Below are 23,257 nucleotides of genomic sequence, written 5' to 3' on the forward strand. Positions count from 1 at the left end.
CACTGTTGCATACCACACCAAGAAGTGAAAATTTTCCATTTAAGGGTGTAAAATTTCCTCTTAGACTGAGCTCTGGAGTCTCCTGACCGGAAACTCCTAGGGAGAACCGTCTAGAAGAGACACTAGGACTGCAAACCAAATTCAGCTCAGCCAGTACAGTGCTACTAACAGTAGACTTATTCCTTCCTGGTGGACCTTCTCCAGAACTCCTGGGAGCAGAACAATTGGGGGAAAAGCGTACAGACATAGCCTAGGCCATGTCTGCACCATAGCGTCCAGCCCTAGAGGGGCTGGGTGTGTAAGGGAGAACCAAAGTGGACAGTCCATCGTATCCTGAGACGCAAACAGATCCACTTCCACTTGGCCATAGACCTCCCATATCCGTTTCACCGCCTCGGGGTGAAGTCTCCATTACCCTGGCCTCTGCCCCTGCCTCAACAGGATGTCTGCTCCTGCGTTTCGGCACACTGGAATATATATTGCACTCAGGGAGAGCATCTTTCCTAGGAACCACAGGCGTATCTGGTGTGCCAGTTTGCATAGTGGACGCGAACGCAGACCCCCCTGCCGATTTATGTAAGAGACCACCGATGTGTTGGCTGTGTGGACAAGCACATGATGACCTCTCAGGTCTGGGAGGAAGTGCTTTAAAGCCATAAAGACTGTCATCATCTCCAGGCAATTTATGTGCCACGAAAGATGACTACTCCACAGACCTTGAGCTGAGCAACCTTCCATTAAGTCAAGTCACCTTTATTTATATAGCGCTTTTAATAATGCAGATTGTGTCAAAGCAGCTTTACAGTGATAACTGGTATATAATTTTGGCTGCACAGCAGCTCTTAAAGAAAATGGTGTCATTATCCTTCTTAAGTAAATTCAGTATCGATTCATTCCGATGTAAGAATTAATAGTTATTAATTTAGTTAATTTATCTATATCAGCACTGGAGTAAACAGTGATGTCATCATCCAGCTCAGTTCAGTTCGCATACAATGGTGTCAATGCAGGCAGATCAAAACACTGTTGAATATCAATTGTCAAGTCAAGTGTCCGAAACTAAGCAAGCCAAAGGCGACAGCAGCAAGGAACCCAAACTCCAACAGGTGACATCAGGTGGCAAACAGGTGTTAAATGGAGAAAAAAACCTTGGGAGAAACCAGGATCAGTCGGGGGGCCAGTTCTCCTCTGGCCAACAGCGAACAGTGCTTTATGATAGCTGCCTGAATCATAATAAGTCCGATGGGATTGCAACAGTCAAAGTATTTATTCCAGTTCCATCCAGTTGAGGATCGTATTCATCATGCCGGTATGGACGTTATTTTGAGGAACTGTGCCACTGGCTGTCGTGTCGATGAGGCCTTAACAGTGGATGATCTAGTTGACTCAATCTCTGCTGACACTTCATGGCTGCGTTGTGGTCGTGTCAAGGCGCAGGTCCTCGATTCACCTGGATACGGTCCGGATCCGGCTGACTACAGTAAACCTCGGGATAAACAGAGAGACTAATATTAGTGTAGATGCCATTCTTCTTCTGATGTAACAAGTACATTTGGTGTTATAGGAAGTGTTCCCGGTTCCGGCTGGCCTAATTTATGCAGCCTAACAATCCTTTAACGGATTTGAAAACATAAATTGATAATGTGTTATGTGTATGCCAGGTTAAAGAGATACGTTTTTAGTCTAGATTTAAACTGACAGAGTGTGTCTGCTTCCCAAACAATTCTAGGAAGATTGTTCCAGAGTTTAGGTGCCAAATAGGAGAAGGATCTACCGCCTGCAGTTGATTTTGATATTCTAGGTATTATCAACTGGCCTGAATTCTGAGATCGCAATAGACGTGAAGGACTATAATGCTTTAAAGGCTCGCTCAAGTACTGGGGAGCTAAACCATTTAGTGCTTTGTAAGTAATTAGCAAGATTTTAAAATCTATATGATGTTTAACAGGAAGCCAATGCAGTGTTGATAGAACTGGGCTAATATGGTCATACTTCCTAGTTCTAGTAAGAACTCTAGCTGCTGCATTTTGTATGAGCTGTAGTTTATTTATCAAGCGAGCAGGGCAACCACCCAGTAGAGCGTTACAGTAATCTAGCCTTGAGGTCATGAACGCATGAACTAACTGTTCTGCATTTGTCATTGAGAGCATATGTCATAGTTTAGATATATTTTTAAGATGGAAGAATGCGGTTTTACAGATGCTAGAAACATGGCTTTCAAATGAAAGATTGGTATCAAAGAGCACACCCAGGTTCCTAACGAAGACTTAACAGAGCAGCCATCAAGTGTTAGACAGTATTCTAGGTTATTACGTGAAGAAGTTTTTGATCCAAAAATGAAAATTTTTATATCAGCTATGCATTCCATTAATTTTGTGAATTTGTAAGTTTTGTCAGGGCGCGAAGAAATATAGAGCTGAGTATCATCAGTGTAACAGTGAAAACTAACACCATGCTTCCTAATGATATCTCCCAAGAGTAGCATGAACAGAGTGAAAAGCAACGGTCCTAGTACTGAGCCTTGCGGTACTCCATATTGAACTTGTGATCGATATGACTTCTCTTTGTTTACTACTACAAACTGATAACGGTCAGATAAGTATGATTTGAACCATGACAGTGCAATTCCACTAATGGCAACATAATTTTCGAGTCTATTTAAAAGAATGTTGTGATCAATAGTGTCAAATGCAGCACTAAGATCCAGTAACACTAATAGAGAGATACAACCACGATCTGATGATAAGAGCAAATCATTAGTAACTCTAATGAGACCAGTCTCAGTACTATGGTACTGAGATTTCCTGACTGGAAATCCTCACAGATTCCATTTCTTTCTAAAAAGGAACATAGTTGTGATGATATTGCCTTTTCTAGTATTTTTGATAGAAAAGGAAGATTTGAGATCTGACTGTAATTGACTAATTCTCTAGGATCAAGTTGTAGTTTTTTAATAAGAGTTTTAATAATAGCCAGCTTTAAAGTTTTTGGTACGTATCCTAGCGATAAAGATGAATTAACGATATTAAGAAGAGGATCTATGACCTCTGGAAGCATCTCTTTCAATAGCTTAGTCGGTACGGGGCCTAACATACATGTTGTTGATTTTGATGATTTAACAAGTTTAGACAATTCTTCCTCTCCTAAAGCAGCGATTGAATTGAATTTTTCCTCAGGGACACTACAATGCACTGTCTGACACGATACTGTAGTAGACGGTTGCATGGTTATAATTTTCTCTCTAATATTGTCAATTTTGCAAGTAAAGAAGTTCATAAAGTCATTACTGCTATGCTATTTGGAAACATCAGAAGTTGAAGTTTTATTTCTTGTTAATTTAGCCACTGTGTCAAATAAATACCTAGGGTTGTGTTTATTTTCTTCTGAAAGATTTGAAAAATAAGCAGATCTAGCAGTTTTTAAGGCCTTTCTGTACTCAATCATTCTCTCTCTCCACGAAATGCGAAAAACTTCTAGTTTTGTTTTCTTCCAGCTGCGCTCCATTTTTCTGGCTGCTCCCTTAAGGGCCCGAGTGTGCTCGTTGTACCACGGCGTTGGACTAATTTCCTTAATCTTTTTTAAGTGCAAAGGAGCGACTGAGTCTAATGTGCTGGAAAAGACAGAGTCAATAGATTCTGTTGCAACATCGAGGTCTTCTAAGCTGTCTGGTATGCTAAAACGATGAAACTGATCAGGAAGATTATTTATAAAGCAATCTTTAGTGGCAGAAGTGATGGTTCTACCATATTTGTGGCAGGGAGGCAGTTTAGCAGCCTTGACTAAATGTAGTATACACGAGATTCACTAGATAATGATTTGAAATGTTGTCTCTCTGCTGCAGAATTTCAACGGCATCATTATCGATTCCATGTGACAATATTAGATCTAAAGTATGATTACGACAATGAGTGTGTCCTGACACGTGTTGTCTAACTCCAATAGAGTTTAGAATGTCTGTAAATGCCAATCCCAATGTGTCTTTATCATTATCTACATGGATATTAAAATCACCAACAACAAGGACTTTATCCGCAGCTAATACTAACTCCGATAGAAAATCAGCAAATTCTTTGATAAAGTCTGTATGGTGTCCTGGTGGCTTGTATACAGTAGCCAGCACAAATGTCAACTTACATAATGTTACATAAAGCACCATCACTTCGAAGGAATTATATTTGAAAGACTTTTGAGTAATACTGTAAATATTACTATAAATTACAGCAACACCCCCCCCCCTTTGCCTTTCTGACGAAGATTGTGTCGATAATCGTAACCTTGAGGGCTAGACTCATTTAAAGTAATGTAATCGTCTGGTTTTAACCAGGTTTCTGTCAAACACAGCACATCTAGATTATTGTCTGTGATAATATTATTTACAATAAGTGCATTACCACTCCCCAGCCTGTGAGAGAAGTGTCTGTCATGAGAGTGTCTCAACAACATTGAGCTCCTAACACAGGACCCTGGGACAGGAACCAAGGTTTCCACCATATAACAAAGGCATGGAGACAACGCTGCGTGATCTTGATCGTACGGAGTGGGTTCCCCCTCAGGGAAAATCCTTTGGTCCTGAGCCACCACTGTAAAGGTCTCATGTACAGCAGGCCAAAAGGTATCACGTTGGATGCAGCTGCCATCAGACCGAACAGTCTCTGAAACTGTTTTACAGTGAGTGATTGGCCTAGCTTTATTTCTTTCACAACTGAGAGAATAGTTAACAGGACGCTTATATTGCTGTTACTAGGACGGCCCGCATTATTACTGAATCCCATACCACACCAAGGAAGCTGGTCCTCTGTAATGGAGAAAGCACACTCTTATTGGCGTTCAGTCTCAACCCCAAATTCTGTATGTCAGCGAGAAAGTCATCTCGATGCTGGACCGCCATCTGTTTGACTGTGCTAGAATTAGCCAGTCGTCTATATACAGTATCTCACAGAAGTGAGTACACCCCTCACATTTTTTTTAAATTTTTTATTATATCTTTTCATGTGACGACACTGAAGAAATGACACTTTGCTACAATGTAAAGTAGTGTGTACAGCTTGTATAACAGTGTAAATTTGCTGTCCCCTCAAAATAACTTAACACACAGCCATTCATGTCTAAACCGCTGGCCACAAAAGTGAGTACACCCCTAAGTGAAAATTGGGCCCAGTGTTACAAGATCTCAGTTGTGAATAGGAAGCAGGTGTGTTAAATTTGGTGTTATCACTCTCACTCTCTCATACTGGTCACTGGAAGTTCAACATGGCACCTCATGGCAAAGAACTCTCTGAGGATCTGGAAAAAAGAATTGTTACTCTACGTAAAGATGGCGTAGGCTATAAGAAGATTGCCAAGACCCTGAAACTGACCTGCACAGTGGCCAAGACTATTCATCGGTTTAACAGGACAGGTTCCATTCAGAACAGGCCTTGCCATGGTTGACCAAAGAAGTTGAGTGCACGTGCTCAGCGTCAAGTCCAGAGGTTGTGTTTGGGAAATAGACGTATGACCGCTGCCAGCATTGCTGCAGAGGTTGAAGGGGTGGGGGGTCAGCCTGTCAGTGCTCAGACCATACGCCGCACACTGCATCAAATTGGTCTGCATGGCTGTCGTCCCAGAAGGAAGCCTCTTCTAAAGATGATGCACAAGAAAGCCCGGAAACAGTTTGCTGAAGACAAGCAGACTAAAGACATGGATTACTGGAACCATGTCCTGTGGTCTGATGAGACCAAGATAAACTTATTTGGTTCAGATGGTGTAAAGCGTGTGTGGTGGCAACCAGGTGAGGGGTACAAAGACAAGTGTGTCTTGCCTACAGTCAAGCATGGTGGTGGGAGTGTCATGGTCTGGGGCTGCATGAGTGCTGCCGGCACTGAGGAGCTTACAGTTCATTGAGGGAACCATGAATGCCAACATGTACTGTGATATACTGAAGCAGAGCATGATCCCCTCCCTTCGGAGACTGGGCTGCAGGGCAGTATTCCAACATGATAACGACCCCAAACACACCTCCAAGACGACCATTGCCTTGCTAAAGAATGTCTCCTATTGAGCATCTGTGGGGCATCCTCAAACGGAAGGTGGAGGAGCACGAGGTCTCTAACATCCACCAGCTCCGTGATGTCGTCATGGAGGAGTGGAAGAGGACTCCAGTGGCAACCTGTGAAGCTCTGGTGAACTCCATGCCCAAGAGGGTTAAGGCAGTGCTGGAAAATAATGGTGGCCACACAAAATATTGACACTTTGGGCCCAATTTGGACATTTTCACTTAGGGGTGTACTACACTTTTGTGGCCAGCGGTTTAGACATGAATGGCTGTGTGTTGAGTTATTTTGAGGGGACAGCAAATTTACACTATTATACAAGCTGTACACTCACTACTTTACATTGTAGCAAAGTGTCATTTCTTCAGTGTTGTCACATGAAAAGATATAATAAAATATTTACAAAAATGTAAGGGGTGTACTCACTTCTGTGAGATACTGTAGTTCAGAATGCGTATGTCCTGCAGCCTGAGCAGGGCCAGCGCTGCATCTACGCATTTTGTGAACGTGCGGGGTGAAAGAGCTAGGCCGAATGGAATAACTCGATACTGGTATGCTTCGCCCCTGAAAGCGAACCTCAGGAACTTTCTGTATTGTGGAACGATGGACACATGGAAGTATGCGTCCTTCTATCATGACAAACCAATCCTCGGATCTGATTTGAGTCACGATTTGACTTAATGTCAACATCTTGAACTTGAATTTTCTGACTATATGAATCAGATCACGAAGATTTAATTATGGGACGCAACCCTCCATCCTTTTTCGGAACAATGAAGTAACGGCTGTAAAACCCGGACTCTCTGTTGGGTGGAGGGACCCGTTCTATAGCTTCTTTCGTTAAAACGGTCTTTACTTCTTGTTCCATCACCAGAGTCTGCTCAGGATGCACTAACGTTAGTAGCACCCTGTTGTATAGTGGTGGATGAGAACCAGACTGGATTCTGTAACCTCTTTCTATAGTCTGCAGGACCCATTGAGATATGTTTGGCAGACGCTTCCACTCTACCACACATTGATTAATTGGCAGACCATACCACACATTGTACTTGTACATTGTACCACACAAGTCAGAAGAAGAGGTAACGAACTTGCCACGTTATATTGGTTTCAACTGAGGTAAGGGTTTAATGTTTCATTTCAAAGTATAATCTAATATTATTAAGTCTAATATTAGACTGTAGAAAAAATATGATTTTGATGAAATTCGACATTACTGTGTTGATTGGTCTTGTTAGCCAGTAAGTTAGCTGCGTTTAACAAATGATACTTGTCTCATGACGGATTAAAGCATTACTTATGCGCTGATATTGTAATAACTTGTCTTGAAAAACTGGCAAAATTACAGAGACGAAATAGATCAATGTTGTTCGCTATTCTTTATTATTTTCTAGTAGGCCTAGTCATTAACTGAGCTGTTCATGTGAGTAGCCACTAGAATTTTTCGAAAAATCAATTGCTTACGTTACATATCACATGTCACGATTATGTAGTCTTGAAAAAAAAATCCGTTTGTTTAGTGCGTTAAGGGTTTCTGTTATTTTAGCAGCCGTTGGGTTTCTGACCAATCACGGACATGTGTGAGTGAAACAACAATGGCAAGTCCGAGATGCTGCGAATCTGTCTTAAACGAAACCAGAGTTTCATGTACACGACGCGTTTTAAATAGTTTGACATTCATGCTTGCTCACTTTGTCATTTTGTCTTCTTTTGTGATGCTGATTTAGTGCTAAAACATCATCTGACATTTTGAAAAGAATCCGGACAACAAAGGTAAGCCATTCTGACTTAATCTCACTTCACTGTATAACGCGAATTTTATTTTGAGCATCCAAAACTGCTAACGTTAGGTTCAAACGGTCAATGACCAGTCCTTGTGATGTGAGAGATCATGATGAAAGTAAAATACTTTTACAGTGTATAGGCCTGATAAATGTAGTAAACACAGATTGAAAGTTTCATTTATTTATTTTTTCCTTCAAAAGTTCAAAAACCCTACAAAAGTATCTTAAATCGTAGTGCACTAATATTTTATGTCCGCTAGAGGTCGCTAGAGGCCTATTCAAAACAAAGGCGTGGCTTGATGACGTCAAGTTTGAGCGCGGAATCTTGGGACATGTGGTCTCCACCTCAACAGACGGTGGAAAAGAATTGGTATAGGACTCGGGAAGAAATCATGTTCATGGATGCGATTATTAACGTTACTGTAGTATGAAGCAGAGCAGGAGCGAGTGTTGTGGAGCTGAACGAGGCCGCTGAAGTGATTGCGCAACACACGCCCCACGAGCAGCGGAACTTTTATTATGACACAGTCGCCGGCGCCGCTCCCGCTTTTCTGGTCATGAATATTCGGTAACACAGCTCCGTTTAACATTATATACAGTGGAGTGTGTTGAAAATATTTTAACGTTAAAATGTTTTTATGTGCGTTCGCCCGGCGGCTGCTGTGAGACACTGTTACACACTGCAGTAAGAGAGATCGATTTTACAATCTCATATTAAATGCTGGATGGCTTGTGTTGATAAATGACATGCAATTAATTTTAAAACGTATTGTATGATGGTGAAAATGCTGTATTACTGTTACTAAAAATAAAGCTGCATCTGATTATTCTATGTTAACTACTTCACACAATAGTGTTTTTCTCTGAGGCATGGTAAAGCATGGTACTCAATAAAAATCAAGAAAAATAGATTTAAACAATGTTTCCTGCTGAAAAAAAAAACAGCATATGCTGGTTAAGGTAGGTTTTGGAGCTGTTACTTTGGTTTCAGCTGATCCCATGCTGGTCCTGATCTGCATGGACCAGCTCAGGATCAACACAGGACCAGCATACCAGCTCCAAAACCTTAACCAACATATGCTGTTTTTCTTTTCTTTCTTAGCAGGGACTAAACGTGTTGAGCTATATAACAATTCGTTTTGTCTATAAATATCAAAACAGTTGTTCCCTTGTATATTAAAACATGGAAACACCAAAGACGCTTTGATATTTACATGGTTTCTACAAAATAAAACCGAGGGTAACGCGGGTATGACGCAATTGACAGGCGACTCACATCCCGGAGCCTTGGATAAAATTGCAGGGTTTTATTGTTATTGTTATTATTATTATTATTATTATTATTATTTATTTTATTTATTTATTTATTTAAATGATTTACAAATAGTTGGAAACATTTGGGATATTGTCAGTACTCAAGTGAACATAATATATATAACACTAGCCTAGTGGTTTTTGGATATTTTATTGCAAAATTCTTACATAAAACTGCTTTAAGCTTTTGTAAAAGAAAGAATTTATCCTTTTTCCCTGCAGTTATACAAACGACAAAAAAGGTGCAATGGATGGACTAGATGAAGTTTCATTATCAACTTTGAAAGGTAGGTGAATTTTTGGAGTTACAAAGTTACATATTAATATTAGAGCGAATATTAGATTTTTTTTTTTTTTTAATATATATATATATATAAATCAAATGAATGTGATGACTTGGTGTGTCAATTACTTAATATAATAAATCACAAATGAATTGCACATTAAAGAAACACCCATAAAAGATTTAATTCATATTACTGTTACATGAGAAATCATCATAAAACATTACAAAAATGTAGCTTTTGTAAAAAAAAAAAAAAAAAAAAACAATTTTTACACAAACTTTAAGTCTACAGTGTCTAAGTTTATAATTATTATTATTATTATTATTAACTGAATGATAAATAAATCAAAAACTGGCAGAAGGTGGTGGTTAATGTCTAAATGAGCAAAAATGCACTATTAATGGCCGTTAAATCATTGATTCATTCAAAATGCAGATTCATTTAGAAACGGAACACAGCTGTTTGTTGCTTGGAGATGCACAGATGCTTTTATATAATATTTTTTTGGAAAACTTGGCAACAACAGACAATATTGTCTTTGAAATATAACAAAATTAATTTGTAATCTTATCACATTTGCACCTGTGGTTTTCTTGAGCGAGTTAATTGTCAATGTATAATCACATTGTTTTTCCATAACATGTTAATGATAATGCTCATAAATTAGTTTAATGTTCATGCTGGTAGTTATCTCACTTATTTCTTAACTGTTTTACATATATATTTTTAATTTTTTAAATTACCAGCATTTAATTTAAGTTGAAAAATGGTTATGGTAAAAGGATACTTAATAATTGTGTTTTCTTTTTAGCTGCCAACATTGATGAGGCCATGCTCCACACCCTCAGTCGTGATGACCTCAGAGACCTTTTTCCTGGCCCAGAACACTTTCTTAGGAGAAAAAGAGTGTGGGCTCTCATTAGCCCAGAGGTATCTGTTACCTACTTTGTCTTGGAACATCCTAGCATGCAAGACATTTCTTCCTCCTTTATTATTATTATTATTATTATTATTTTTTGTAATTTTGTAAATTGTCATCTGCCTGACAAAGCTGGCCCTCCAGTCAGCCCAAAGGAATCCACTCCACTGAAGAAAAAAAAGCCCAAAGAAGACCCTACAGCTTCCCAGTCCTCCAGAATATGTTGTCTATACAGACACCGAGTTAGAGCAAACTCGTAAGCATTACTTTGAAATGGTCCGCACTGGTAGAGAGCAGCAATGTGTAATGTCGAAAGAGTTGAGATGCAGGCTGGTAAGAAACACGGTCACCAGCATGGTTTCCATCTTGCGCGCGAGTCAGCAGGGAGAGATGGTCCGATACCCTCCAAAACATGAGGTTACTGCAATGGCTATAAAAATAGTGGAGTACTATCCAATGCTGCAGGATAAGGACAAAACTATGAAACATGTAAGTGACAAATCTATGCTATAATGTATTACACTTGTTATAATGGCTATGCGTACTATTCTTCTAACATTGTCACATTATGATTTTTCATTATTATTTGTTCATTTAGCATGTCATTTTCTTTACTGCAGAAGAGTATTTACAATAATCTCCACAAGAGGCTGCAAAATGTGAGGTCCCCACTAAAGAGACGGACCCACACCAGAGAGGGGCCATCCAAAAAAAAGAATTCAAGTTGACTTCTCATCAAGTGACAGAGAAGATTATGATGCAGACACAAGTGGCGGATCGACCGTAATTTTGCAAGAAACACCTGGTAGCAGTTCTGATGATGGCCACACTGCATCATGTAAGTTAATTTTAATAAGTTTGGGCAATATTGAGAGTTTTTCCTGTATCATCATAAATTACAGACATTTGTACTTTACAATTTATCAAGACACTTTGTTTACCAGAAAGGTAATTTTACTGATGACTGCTCATTTTTCATTCGACTCAAAACAGCATAAAAACGGCAAAATTGTTGAAAATATTACATGTGCAACATTGCTGTGTATTGGGGTTTAAGATTTTTCATATTTCAATATATTTAGCCCTTTTCCTGTCAGATATCAAGGGTCGTTATCTAGCCAAAACAGATAGTTATGAGGCCCTTTTTTAAACGTTCATCTAAAACCCAAGGAATCCCTCAGATTAACATGTCCATTACCCATTTTTACCCATTAGCAGACATGGATAGCCTGACAACACAGGCCAGACATTATAAAACACTGCAGGAGATGTATAAAAAAACAAAACCCAACCAAGATGCTGTCTCCCACATCCTTGACCTTGAGTTTCAAGCAAGACGAGCCTTCATTGACAGTAATGCCCTGAAAGAAGAGGAGAGGACCACAAAGATCCTTGATGCGTATCCATGTTTCAAGGAACTTCATAATGTAAGCAATACAGTTGTTTTTGCTTGGTTACAAAGGAGGCATCACTGCAGGTTTTAACAAACATTTGTGCAGGTGATGGGTGAGCTGTGTCGGATCTTGGGTAAGGGCAGCAGCAAATTCATGGACAAATTGAAGAAAAGATGGGAAGACTTCTGTGCCAAGGTGCAGTTTTATGCTGTTTGGAAGAAGGTGATGAAGCCACCCATGACCCTGGATGGAGGTAAGTCACATGTGTCTTGTAGACTGTTGCAATCATTTTTTCATAACCTCTAGTAAATAGTTTTTGTTTATTGAGAATCGTTTTTTTTTTATTTTTTAAATAGGGTTTGTTTAAATTAATACAGAATTGTGCTGCTCTACTTTCCATGGTAACAAAATAAGAATTTTCTAAACTCAGGATCTACCTTATAATTATCTTGTGTAGAAAGAATATTGTGTGAAGTAAACGTTTGTTCTGTTTTTAATGGAATATGCCATCGCGCTAATCAAGGCACTCCCCACACTCTTTCCTTCACCAACTGCCCCACCGAAGAAGCTGGGACATGCCAGTGAGGCATTGCTTCATGTCCTTCAGGTGAGTTTCACATCATCACATCGAACTCTGTTTATTTGGTAGTATGCAATGGCTTTAATATGTCATGTTTTGATGTATCCTAAAGAAAATGTTGTTTTTTTGTTTTTAATTTTAGCGAACTGAAGATCCCACAATCTACCTTCAGAAGAGATCTCTCTCCAGCCCTGTTTTGCTGTTTGGTTCCAACTGTCTGATCGCTATTGGGACCACTCCCGTCACCACATTTGCCAAGGAAGACCTCAGTGAAGGCCTGCTGTATCTGATGGCTTATTACTACACCTTTCACCTCACATATCCCAAGTGTGTGGCAACCCTGCTTTCTGTAATTCAGACAGAAGTATTGGAGGACACTATTCACGAGAGGGATGCCACTGCTTCGTACAAAAAGGCAATGGCGGAGTGGAAGGACTTTATTGGAAAGTAGAGTTGGTAATTTAGTGTGAATTTGTAGTCCCATACCAGATTTTTTAAAAAAAGACATGGGCTTCTTCAGTGTTCTGGTAAAAATCTGGATTGGTTAAAGGGACTGTTCTGTTCAAGTTTTTTTTGTTTTTGTTTTTTTTGATTGGGGGGTGGAGGAGGGATGTGGGAATTGTGCTGCTCTACTTTCCATGGTAACAAAATAAGAATTTTCTAAACTCAGGATCTACCTTATAATTATCTTGTGTAGGAAGAATATTGTGTGAAGTAAACGTTTGTTGTTCTGTTTTTAGTGGAATATGCCATATAGCGCTAATCAAGGCACTCCCCACACTCTTTCCTTCACCAACTGCTGTGGGGATGTGGGATGGGGGGTGGAGGAGGGGTGGGGTGGGTAGAGGATGGATGGTGGGGTGGGTGGAGGAGGGATGGAGGGGGGTATGGGATGGAGAGGGGGGTAGGGGGTATGGGATGGAGGGGGGGGGTCTCTTACTAACTTGCTAAAGTTCTGTAGTTTTTATATATCTTTCAGCAATGTCAAAATGCATTGTGTTTTGTTGCATTAAGTTGAATAAATAGTTGTTAACTATGTATGTGTGATCTTGATTTATTTTAAATCTTGTTTTAAGTTTAAATGCTTTGTCTCATTTTAAGTCAGAATATATTACGATAATTCTTAAATTCAGAAGAATTATCTTGTTTAGTAACTCTGGTTTTAAGATATTTTTCACACAAGTTAAGATAAGCAGACTTTAAAAAAATGACTAAAAAGCTAGTTTTAAGTTAAATAGACTAAATACACAGCTTGGAATAAGTGATTTAATGCTTATTTTAAGACATTTTGTTCTTTTCTGAAGCCTAGATACCAAGTGTAATTATCTTACTGCACTGGCAGATAATTTGACTTGTTTCTAGTCTTTAACGTCTTAAATCAGGCACTTGTTTCTTATATTTAGACGGTTATTTTTTGCAGTGTGGCTGGGGCTGCTCACGCCCAGCAGCCCCAGAGGGGCAGCAGCCTGACCTGTTGTCATGTATTTGTCTTACACTCTGCAGCTACTTGTGTTTCTGTATGACTGTCTGACCTTTCTTGCAAGAAATAAAACTTTTGAAAGACAATTGGATGTGTTTATCTCTTATGCAGTAGAGTCAGTGTTGATTTTTTGCCACAACAATTTGGTGTCAGAAAGTGTCAGGGCCACCAGGGCTCTGGTGGCCCTGAAAGACAAATCTGTAGCTCGATGCAGTTCTCGAACTGCATCAGGACCAATCCCCTCGCCACCATCCAAATCCCTCAGCAGATCAGCCTGATATGCCTGCAGTATTGACATTGTGTGCAGACATGCAGCAGCCTGACCTGTTGTCATGTATGCTTTTCTCACTAGCGCTGATGTAGACATCCGCCCGGGCCTTAGTGAGAAGCGTAGGGGCCTTCGGGGATGAAGCCACAGGTGAAGGCAGAATAAGGGCGACACCCATCTCAAACCCCTCTGAGAGATCCATTTGCAAATCTTATGATCTCTTTCTCGTTCCAGAGCCACGAGGAACTCTAGCCTGATCACTTTCCTCAAAAAGTGACAGGTGGGAGCTCTGCTCCCAAACACATAACACAAGTCGTGTGTATCCCGTTAGTCGGTGTGACCTTTTATAGTACACCTTTTAACCCTAGGATTATTCAGGTAGAGATAATCTAGTCAAATCTAGCCTAAACCATAAAGTACTCACCAGCTGGCAGGTTGAAGTCCTTTAGGAATGACGTAGAAGACTACCTTGTGGTTGTTCTTTATTGAGGCTCAGTTTGTAGTTATAAGTAAAGTCTCACGGAAGGCTTTAACTTAAATCAGCTTAAGCTAAAAAGCTCTACAACCTAGCTTTATCCAGCAATATTGGAGAACGCCCCTCGTTAGGGTATCAGGTGTCCTTCTACGCTTATTGCAGGCAGCATCCGAGGAGTCCTTTTACTCCTCAGACTTTTATACTACTTCTTGGGAAATTCCAACTTCATATTACTCATCAATTGATCAATGCCTATGATCCCATATTCCTGTTGTAGGCATATCAGTCTCTGTATCTCTTGCTTACTAAGCCAGATGTCCTTCCTCTGTCCCCTACGCTGTCATTTTCTTCTAGCACTCTTCCTCTTCTTCACCGAAGTCTTCATCTGGCTCACCTCTGCTTGAGGCTGCAACATGCTCTCTTCATCCTCATGTGCCTTCTTGTTAACCTTTGTGGGGGAAATTTTGAGTTTCTGTATAATTTCCATATGATTTTACTTATATGCTTATGGTTAAATGATTTTGTTATTCTCAGAAGTGTTTAAGTATGCATTCTTTGGGTGACAAGTGGAAAGCACTGAAGTGGTAAACATGTTCCTAATATGGTAAAAGGACAGAGGCTTCAGCCTTGGAGGTCAGAGATATAAAAGTGAGGGGAAGCTTTCGTTCTTTGTCTTACACTCTGCAGCTACTTGTGTTTCTGTATGACTGTCTGACCTTTCTTGCAAGAAATAAAACTTTTGAAAGACAATTGGATGTGTTTATCTCTTATGCAGTAGAGTCAGTGTTGATTTTTTGCCACAACAATTTGGTGTCAGAAAGTGGGATTCCTTGGATGTGCCTTTTGGACCCGAGAGCGGACGGTGACTGATCATCCTGGACTTAGTAGTCTCAGCCCTACCCCGAATAGATTGAGGGATGAGGGGCCGACCGCCAGGGTCCAGAAGGGGACACCACTGGAATCAGTAAACGAACCCAGGATGCATCACAACTCTGGTAAGAGATAAATTATAAATTTTTATGGGAGATTGAAGTTTTGAAATTTTGTGATTAAGAGTGATTAAGGGAGAAAAAAAAAATTGAAAAAAAATGGAGATTTGGTAAAATTTGGAAGATTAGGAAACGGGACAAACCATATTGGTGGCTCTGGCTGGCTCTGTGGTCGTGGTCAAGGGGTTTCTAAGGGGAACTGAGGTCGCGCATGCAGAAGCAGCAAAGGTAATTTCTAAAGGGGAAATTTGAGCTGCGTCATACAAGCTGAAACAAATTTTTGGGAATTGAGCCCAACTGCAGTGAGGGCTCTGCAGAAACAAAAAATTAATGGGGAAAATTGAACTGGGCACGCTGAAGCTGAAACAAATTTCTGGGATTGAGCCCAGCTGCAGGGTGCTGCAGAAACAAATTTGTAAGTCAGGGAACTTAGGCTGTATGACATAATTTAAACACCATTGTGAGAAGCAGCGCGATCAAGACGTTCCCGGAAACTGCATCACGTTGGGACAGTAAAGACGTTTCCATGGAGGGAGGTTTCTGAGAAATCTAAGCTGGGTTGCACTGAAGCAAATTTTGGGATTGAGCCCAGCTGCAGTGAGGGTGCTGCAGTAAACAAATTTGTGAAGGAGTGACACAGTTTAAACGTCTTAAGCTGGAGCAAATAAGGCTCAGCCCGTCCGGTCTTGGGTTAAAAAGATCGGGAACATTGAGGCTCAACCTGTCTGACTTTGGGTTAAAGGTTGGATCTGTAGGAGACGTCCAACAGATTATTAGGTGCGCATCGACAAGGTAAATCCATGAGAGTCGGGAGATCCAATATGGGGAAATCCCAGAGCAAGCTTGCAGAAAATGATGCACCAGTGTTTTATCAAATGAGAAAATTGTATGGCCAAAAATGCATGCAAGATGTAGATAAGTTAATCAAACAATATGATTTTCCAGAAGAGGGAACGTTGAGTGTCATAAGACTTAAGGTCGTAAGGGAATGAGAAGAAGAGAACTGCGATGTGGGGATGTTGTGTGAAAGCGGTATGTGTGTGAAATGTAAGCAGACAAGAGATTGTTGGGTGCAGGAAGCAGACAGAAGGGAAAAGAATGTCGATGCAGAAAGAATGGGCATGTAGGGAAGGAGAACTGAATGTAACTTACAAAAAAAGTTTTGTTTTGCATCCATTAAATAGATGCATGACATTAGATGTCTAGAGAACTACAATTTATATAATAATGGTTGAAGGAGAAAGCAGCTATAAGGCTGTCAGTGCAACCTAGTAGTTGAGATATGGGTAAAATAACATTGTGGTTCTGCAAAACAGTAGAAATCATATGGACAATAGAGTTTGCATCTGCAGATTAACTATTTGATAGAGGAATACGGGATAAGTGGCTATAATGAAGAGAAATATAGCAGCAAAAATTAATGTTATGAAAATAACAGTTTCACCTTATGGAAAAATATTTGAACAGTCTCAAATATGTTTTTATGTGATGAGTGCATCGCTATCACAGTGTAAAATAACTAAAATGATTTAGGACCTTTAATTTCTAAATGTTTGGTTTTTGATGGTCAAAAGTTTAAATGGCAAAATGAGACTGCCAGTTGTAACAGAGACTCAACCTGACTGGAAATTTGTAATTTCTAATTTCCCTGATGTGTTAGTAAAAGACAAATATAAACACAGTGTTTATTTGAAAACATATGTCATTTCTGGCAAAGTCTTAAGCTGGGCCAGAGTAAAGTTTGATGTTAAAAGTTATAAAAAGGCAGTGTACTAGTCCTGAAATCCTCAGAGTCTCTCTCATTCAAAGTCAGCTAAAAGCTGCTATCTGAGCCTGTGTCATAAGTGATAACAAGCTATTTATAGTGAAGTACAGTGTCTCAGTTGAAAATCATGGACACAGAGATGTTAAAAGAAATGATTGCCATGAAAAGGGCAATTAGTTGTTAAATGTGTCAAAGTAAAACTCAATGAGTGTAAAGAGGTCTTTAAATTAGTAATACAGACCTTGAATGATAGAAGTGACTATTTTGAGGAATTTCCTCTATGACCAGCAACTTTTTGTCTGATCTTTGTCACCACCATGTGCAGGGCCGATGGCTCCGGTTACAGAGGTAGCAGAACACTACACTGAATGGACAGTTGTGAGAATTAAGTTCACTGAGTATAATGTCAGCACTGATATGTTGCTGCTGAGAATGTCTAATGATTTTAGTGATTAAATATTGCTGTCATTAACCTGTCTCCATGTTTTAACACTATTAGGCAGTCCAATGGCTCTGGTGGCTCTTAAATGCACCTTTCCTAGGCTCCAGAAAACACCTGATTCTGTTGAAGAAAACTGTCAGAGATTTCATAATGGGAAAGAGCGGGTACCAGTGTGCACGAGGTGATTTCTCAATGACGGGTAAGATCCTCTTTGGCCAGACAGGGGACAACCTAAGGCAGGGGGTCACCGCCGCCACTGGGCATCTACCCTGAAGGGAGGTGTTTAATGTGAGATGGGTATGAGAGTGGAGAGGATGTCTGTGAGGCCAGCAGCATCAAAAGGGGGGATGACCTGTGAGAAGGTACAGCAGTCTGCCCCAAAAATGTTCCTCTATACCACCTAGGATGGCTTGTTTTTCATTGTGACAAGTGTCCACAACTTGATGCAACTATGCCAGGGGACAAGACCCTGAGGGAAAAGATTAATGATAAAGAGCTGATGGGAATGAGCTTTCAAGAGCCGACTGAAACCATGAGGTGATTGTCCGTCATTTCTGGGGAGACCATAAAATTTAGTAACATGATGTTGGTTGTCTTATGGGCAAAAACCGGTATAGAAGTTTAGGATTCAGCATTACGATGAATCCCTGAATTCATTAGGCTGTGTTGACTTCGAACTAATATGTCTCTATCATAGTTTTACTCCTGCAGGTCATTATACATGGCAGAGGATAATTCCAAGACATGGTGGGGGCTACAGATGAAGACTGATTTTGCAGATTTAAGAGAAAGTTAAGTGAATTCAGCATTTAACCTAAAGATAACTGTAAAAATGCTCCTAGTCTAAGTTACAGTCTTGAGAGGCTGTTGAAAAGATTATTTGTGCAGTGAGAGAGAGACTGCTGGGGTAGAGGCAAGGATACTCTGTCTGTCTGTTATCAGCCTGTTAAAGCCTAAACAAAACAAAGCAATGAGATTGGAACAAAAACAACCCAGCTGACTTTTGTAGAAAAGAATTAACTTGAGCAGATAAGTTCTGAGACTGGATAAGAGATCATGTAAAAACTAAGTAAAGAACTACAGGGGGAAAAAAATGTGAAGTTTAAATGTTTTTTTTTTTTAGATTATAACACCAAAAGCAAACTTTGAAAATGAGCAGTTTATAGTCATGTGTGTCTAGTGTGAGTGAGTGTGAGGGTGACTGAATTGTTTTGTATGTGTTAGTTTAGGGAAACTATTCTGTCCTCAAAGAGAGTATATGTCATTAACCTCTGGAATGAGTGTTTTATCATTACAGATGGGTTAAGTGAAACGACAAATGTTGACAAGCAGATAATTCTGATTGAATCTGATGAAAAAGACGATACAGAACATGGGACGAACTTTAAGTGGATTGGTTATCCAGCTCTGTCTGCTAGTGGTAATTATGACTACTTTTGTCATTTATGATGTTGATTTGAATTACTCTCTGGATTAGTATGTTTAAGCATTTATGGAAAATTGGAATTGGAAAATTGAAGATTGCCGTCCATGGGTTAAAACCCCTTGTCTAACTTCAACTGAGGGTCTGAATTTAAACTGCCAGCTATGTGTGGTCACGATGCTAAATGTAAAATGTAGACTTGATGGCAGAGAAACAGTGACACACTTGATAACTGTGAGGATGTGTTGTTTGTAGATGGCTTTGCCTTCAGAGACAAAACAATAGGTCTGAATTGCGAAGGATAAGTTGTGACCATGGAGTGTGAAGTGTTAGTTTCAGGGCTGCTGTCCTCTAATTATTTGGCATGAGCAGATGAGCTTGTGACCCTCACTGGAGCAGGTAAACTGATGACTGACAAAATTGTGACAATCTACACAGACGCCCGTTATTGGTTCAGGGTGGTAGACGATTTTTGAGGTGATGTGGTTTGAATTTCTGTTCGTGCTGACAAAACTAATGCAAAAAGTCTCTGTTTCTGTAGGAAGTGCCGGAGCAGACACAGGAGACTGTGTGTAATCTGTTATCTGAAAATAACCATGATTCTAACTCTTTACAGAACATGTTCAGAGGCAGAGAACCTGGAGGAAATCTGGTTGCAGAATTAAAGATGGAGTTTAGTTTAGTGTTGATGGCAAATGTTGTTTAGAGAAACATTTCTCCAACCACTAAGATAAATTGATGGGAAATGCATCAAAAAGGGGGATGGTAATTAATGAATGTATGGCTGAAAATATGCCTGAAAATTTTAAATTAGGTTGGAAGACCCCATTTTTGGGAATGGAAGAGGCTAAACAATGAGTGACATCAACAGAATTGTGTGAACATGACATGTTGAACTATTGCAAAGAAATGTCTTCTATCCTGTCTAAGGTTTGTGTACAGGTGAAATCAGCTCAAGGAATTCCAAATCACCACTGAGGTTGGACAATGACACATCTTGGGTTACAAAATAGATCTGGTGTGAAAAGATGTTATACAACTAAGATGGTACATGCTGTATGTCTGTAAAATGAAGGATGTTATCATTAGTTCTATGATTGGGCGATGTACCTTAATTAGTTGTTTGTATGAAAATCAGAGATGAAGAGTATAAATGTGATGTAATAACGTAAATTTGCTGGTTTTCATATTTTTTTGAGAAGATATGCATTTTTACCTTAGTGAAGCATTGTAATAGATGTAGTGATTAGTTATCAATGAATGATAAAAAGGGGGGAATTGTGGGGGAAATTTTGAGTTTCTGTATAATTTCCATATGATTTTACTTATATGCTTATGGTTAAATGATTTTGTTATTCTCAGAAGTGTTTAAGTATGCATTCTTTGGGTGACAAGTGGAAAGCACTGAAGTGGTAAACATGTTCCTAATTTGGTAAAAGGACAGAGGCTTCAGCCTTGGAGGTCAGAGATATAAAAGTGAGGGGAAGCTTTCGTTCTTTGTCTTACACTCTGCAGCTACTTGTGTTTCTGTATGACTGTCTGACCTTTCTTGCAAGAAATAAAACTTTTGAAAGACAATTGGATGTGTTTATCTCTTATGCAGTAGAGTCAGTGTTGATTTTTTGCCACAACACCTTTCTGGTTGATTACAATCAGTTCATGAACTTCAACTTTCACAACATTCTGAAAATGTCATCTTATCTCAATTACACACAGGATGCAACATCATTCTGAGTTGCAGTTTGCACAACACAGCATTTTTTGCAAACATATTTGGTATTACTCAAAAGTAGATAACATAACATAGCAATCATTAATATATGGCAGTAAATCAAAAGCAAGTAACATAACATATTTGAACAGGTAAATAGCAATATCAACATCAAAATCCAAAACACCCCACCCATGGGAAAATGAGGGCAAGGAGGAACACACTTCTTGAATGTTTGGTTCGCCATGACTGTGATTGTGTACTGTACAATATCGGGACAGACAACAATTAATAAGACACAGTTTAACACAGAGCGCTTTGCTGAGGCACAAAAGCTAAAGACGATCTTTCCAGATGTGCTTTTATCCTTTCCTGGTTGTGACGTCACCCACCCATGACGTTCACTCTCGCCATTGGACTAGTTGACATATGTGCATCAGACGCAATCACGCAGAGGCGTTCCCAAAGCGTCATTGACACAGTGCGAGCTCCCTCGAAAGGGAGCTTATTTAGTTAATAAACTTGTGCACAATACATATTTGGTTCTGACTCCCTGCCTGCAGATAAATGTCACTCAAATGATCGATCTTGTTACACGCTCTAAGCATTGTAAATGCTAAGAACAAATTATTTTTCTGTGGCCATAAAAAATACCCTTTTCTTAGAATTAATTAATAATCAATATTGAGTGTTCACAGAACGAACTGGTTAATTGATTGTAATGTTAATGTAGCTACATCAGATTAATCCGATGAACTGATTCAAATATTCATAATTAATCATAAGTTATGAATAATTATTAATGTTTCCCCTTTGAGCTAAATTTATGGTGGAGAACGGTGACATCACTTTAAGCATTGTTTGCAGGCAGACCCTGTAATCATGTGTTTGTCTCATAAGTTTTTATTAAAGAGCTTTACATGTACTTACAAGTTTTTGATAAAATCAGCCAAACTATAGCTTGAATGCATCTCCCTACGAATGGCAGAAAGTATTTCCATGCTATAATGCATGTTTAAATCGTACAATAATAGAAACTAACCTGATATTAGTGAAGAAATTCTAATTTCAGTTGTTAAAAAAGCGTAAGCCTTTGTCTGATGAAGAAATCTCAGATTATCAACACATATAAATGGTACCAGAATAAATTAACCAGGGCCCGTATTTATCAAGCTTCTCAAAGTGCCATTTTAGTCTTAAGTGCTGAGTGATATGTGAACGGCCCCATTCAGCAAGCAGTAGCGCGTCTTCCTCGTGCCAGTTCGGTTTTCTTTTGGAATCCATGGTGACTGATTATATCATAAAATCTAGGTCAAGTCAAGTCACCTTTATTTATATAGCGCTTTTTATAATGCAGATTGCATCAAAGCAGCTTTACAGTGATAACTGGTGAATAATGGTGAATAGTCCAGCTATATATAGGCTATATATAGGCAGGTCAGTTAACAGCCCACCGGTTTAAAATTTGCAATTAAAACATGGTGGAAAATGTGTTTATCTTTCATTTCCAATGTGTATATCATAATGTATTCTCTTGAAAATTCTTTATTGTCAATTGTGAGCCAATAATTTTTTTACTCTTAAATCAATTCATAGCAGTGTTCTTGTGAGTAATTCTCAGAGGCTTGATAAATACGGGCCCTGATCTTGGGTGAAGAAATTCTCTGTTGAAGAAATCTCAGATTAGCGGCATGTGTCAGAGATCGGCCAGGCTCCAATCACAGAGGTCATAATCACCAGAGTACTAATCACCCGCACCTGATTGTCATCACCTCATCATCACTGCAGAATTTAAGCACACACTTCACACTGGCACTTTGTCTGGTCTCAACTTCGAGTAAGGACTCACTTACCTGCACCACTTACCTCCATGCATCGTTGTTGCTATGTCTCTCTTGATCCTCCTTGTCTCCAGCGTCTTCCCATTTGTCTGTGTCTCCAGCGTCTCCTGTTCCCGGACTCCTTCCATGCTCCACCATACTCACCGAAGTGTGTGCTCGGCTGCTCGTATCCATGACCTCCTCCAACCACCAACAAAACAAAAGAACTGTCAGTATTCTCATTCACTATTGCATTGCTGCTTTGACTATCATACTCACCTGCCTGTTTGCATTTCCTGCCACGATCAATAAACTCTCATATTCATTTCTACGTTGTTGTGAGTCTGTGTTCCGTAACAGAAGTCCAGACCAACTTACCGTTTGAATATGAGTGCACCGGATCCATTCCAGGAGGTTATGGATGCTCTCAAGTGAGCACTCTCGGGCACCACTTCCGCATCACCCGTTACCGTCACTCCTATCCAGTCCCTTGGCCACACCAGCACCCTACTCTGGCTCGGCGGAGGACTGTGATGGATTCCTCCTTCAGTGTTTACTGGCCCTGGAGATGCAA

At 39.7% G+C, this 23,257-nt stretch overlaps 1 long non-coding RNA gene across 2 annotated transcripts; it reads left to right on the forward strand.

Annotated features, from left to right (window-relative positions):
* Positions 1 to 6,894: 6,894 nt before the first annotated feature.
* LOC127501109 (uncharacterized) lies at positions 6,895 to 13,162 on the forward strand. 2 transcript variants are annotated; one of them, XR_007926510.1, is made up of 9 exons: positions 6,895 to 7,805; positions 9,353 to 9,417; positions 10,229 to 10,347; positions 10,469 to 10,825; positions 10,957 to 11,174; positions 11,552 to 11,763; positions 11,836 to 11,983; positions 12,087 to 12,337; positions 12,453 to 13,162. It is a non-coding gene; the product is annotated as an uncharacterized LOC127501109 (long non-coding RNA). The 2 variants fall into 2 exon arrangements; XR_007926509.1 differs by having other exon boundaries at positions 11,836 to 12,337.
* Positions 13,163 to 23,257: the final 10,095 nt, after the last annotated feature.

Source organism: Ctenopharyngodon idella, chromosome 19 (genome assembly GCF_019924925.1).
Source record: "Ctenopharyngodon idella isolate HZGC_01 chromosome 19, HZGC01, whole genome shotgun sequence".
Lineage (NCBI taxonomy): Eukaryota > Metazoa > Chordata > Actinopteri > Cypriniformes > Xenocyprididae > Ctenopharyngodon > Ctenopharyngodon idella.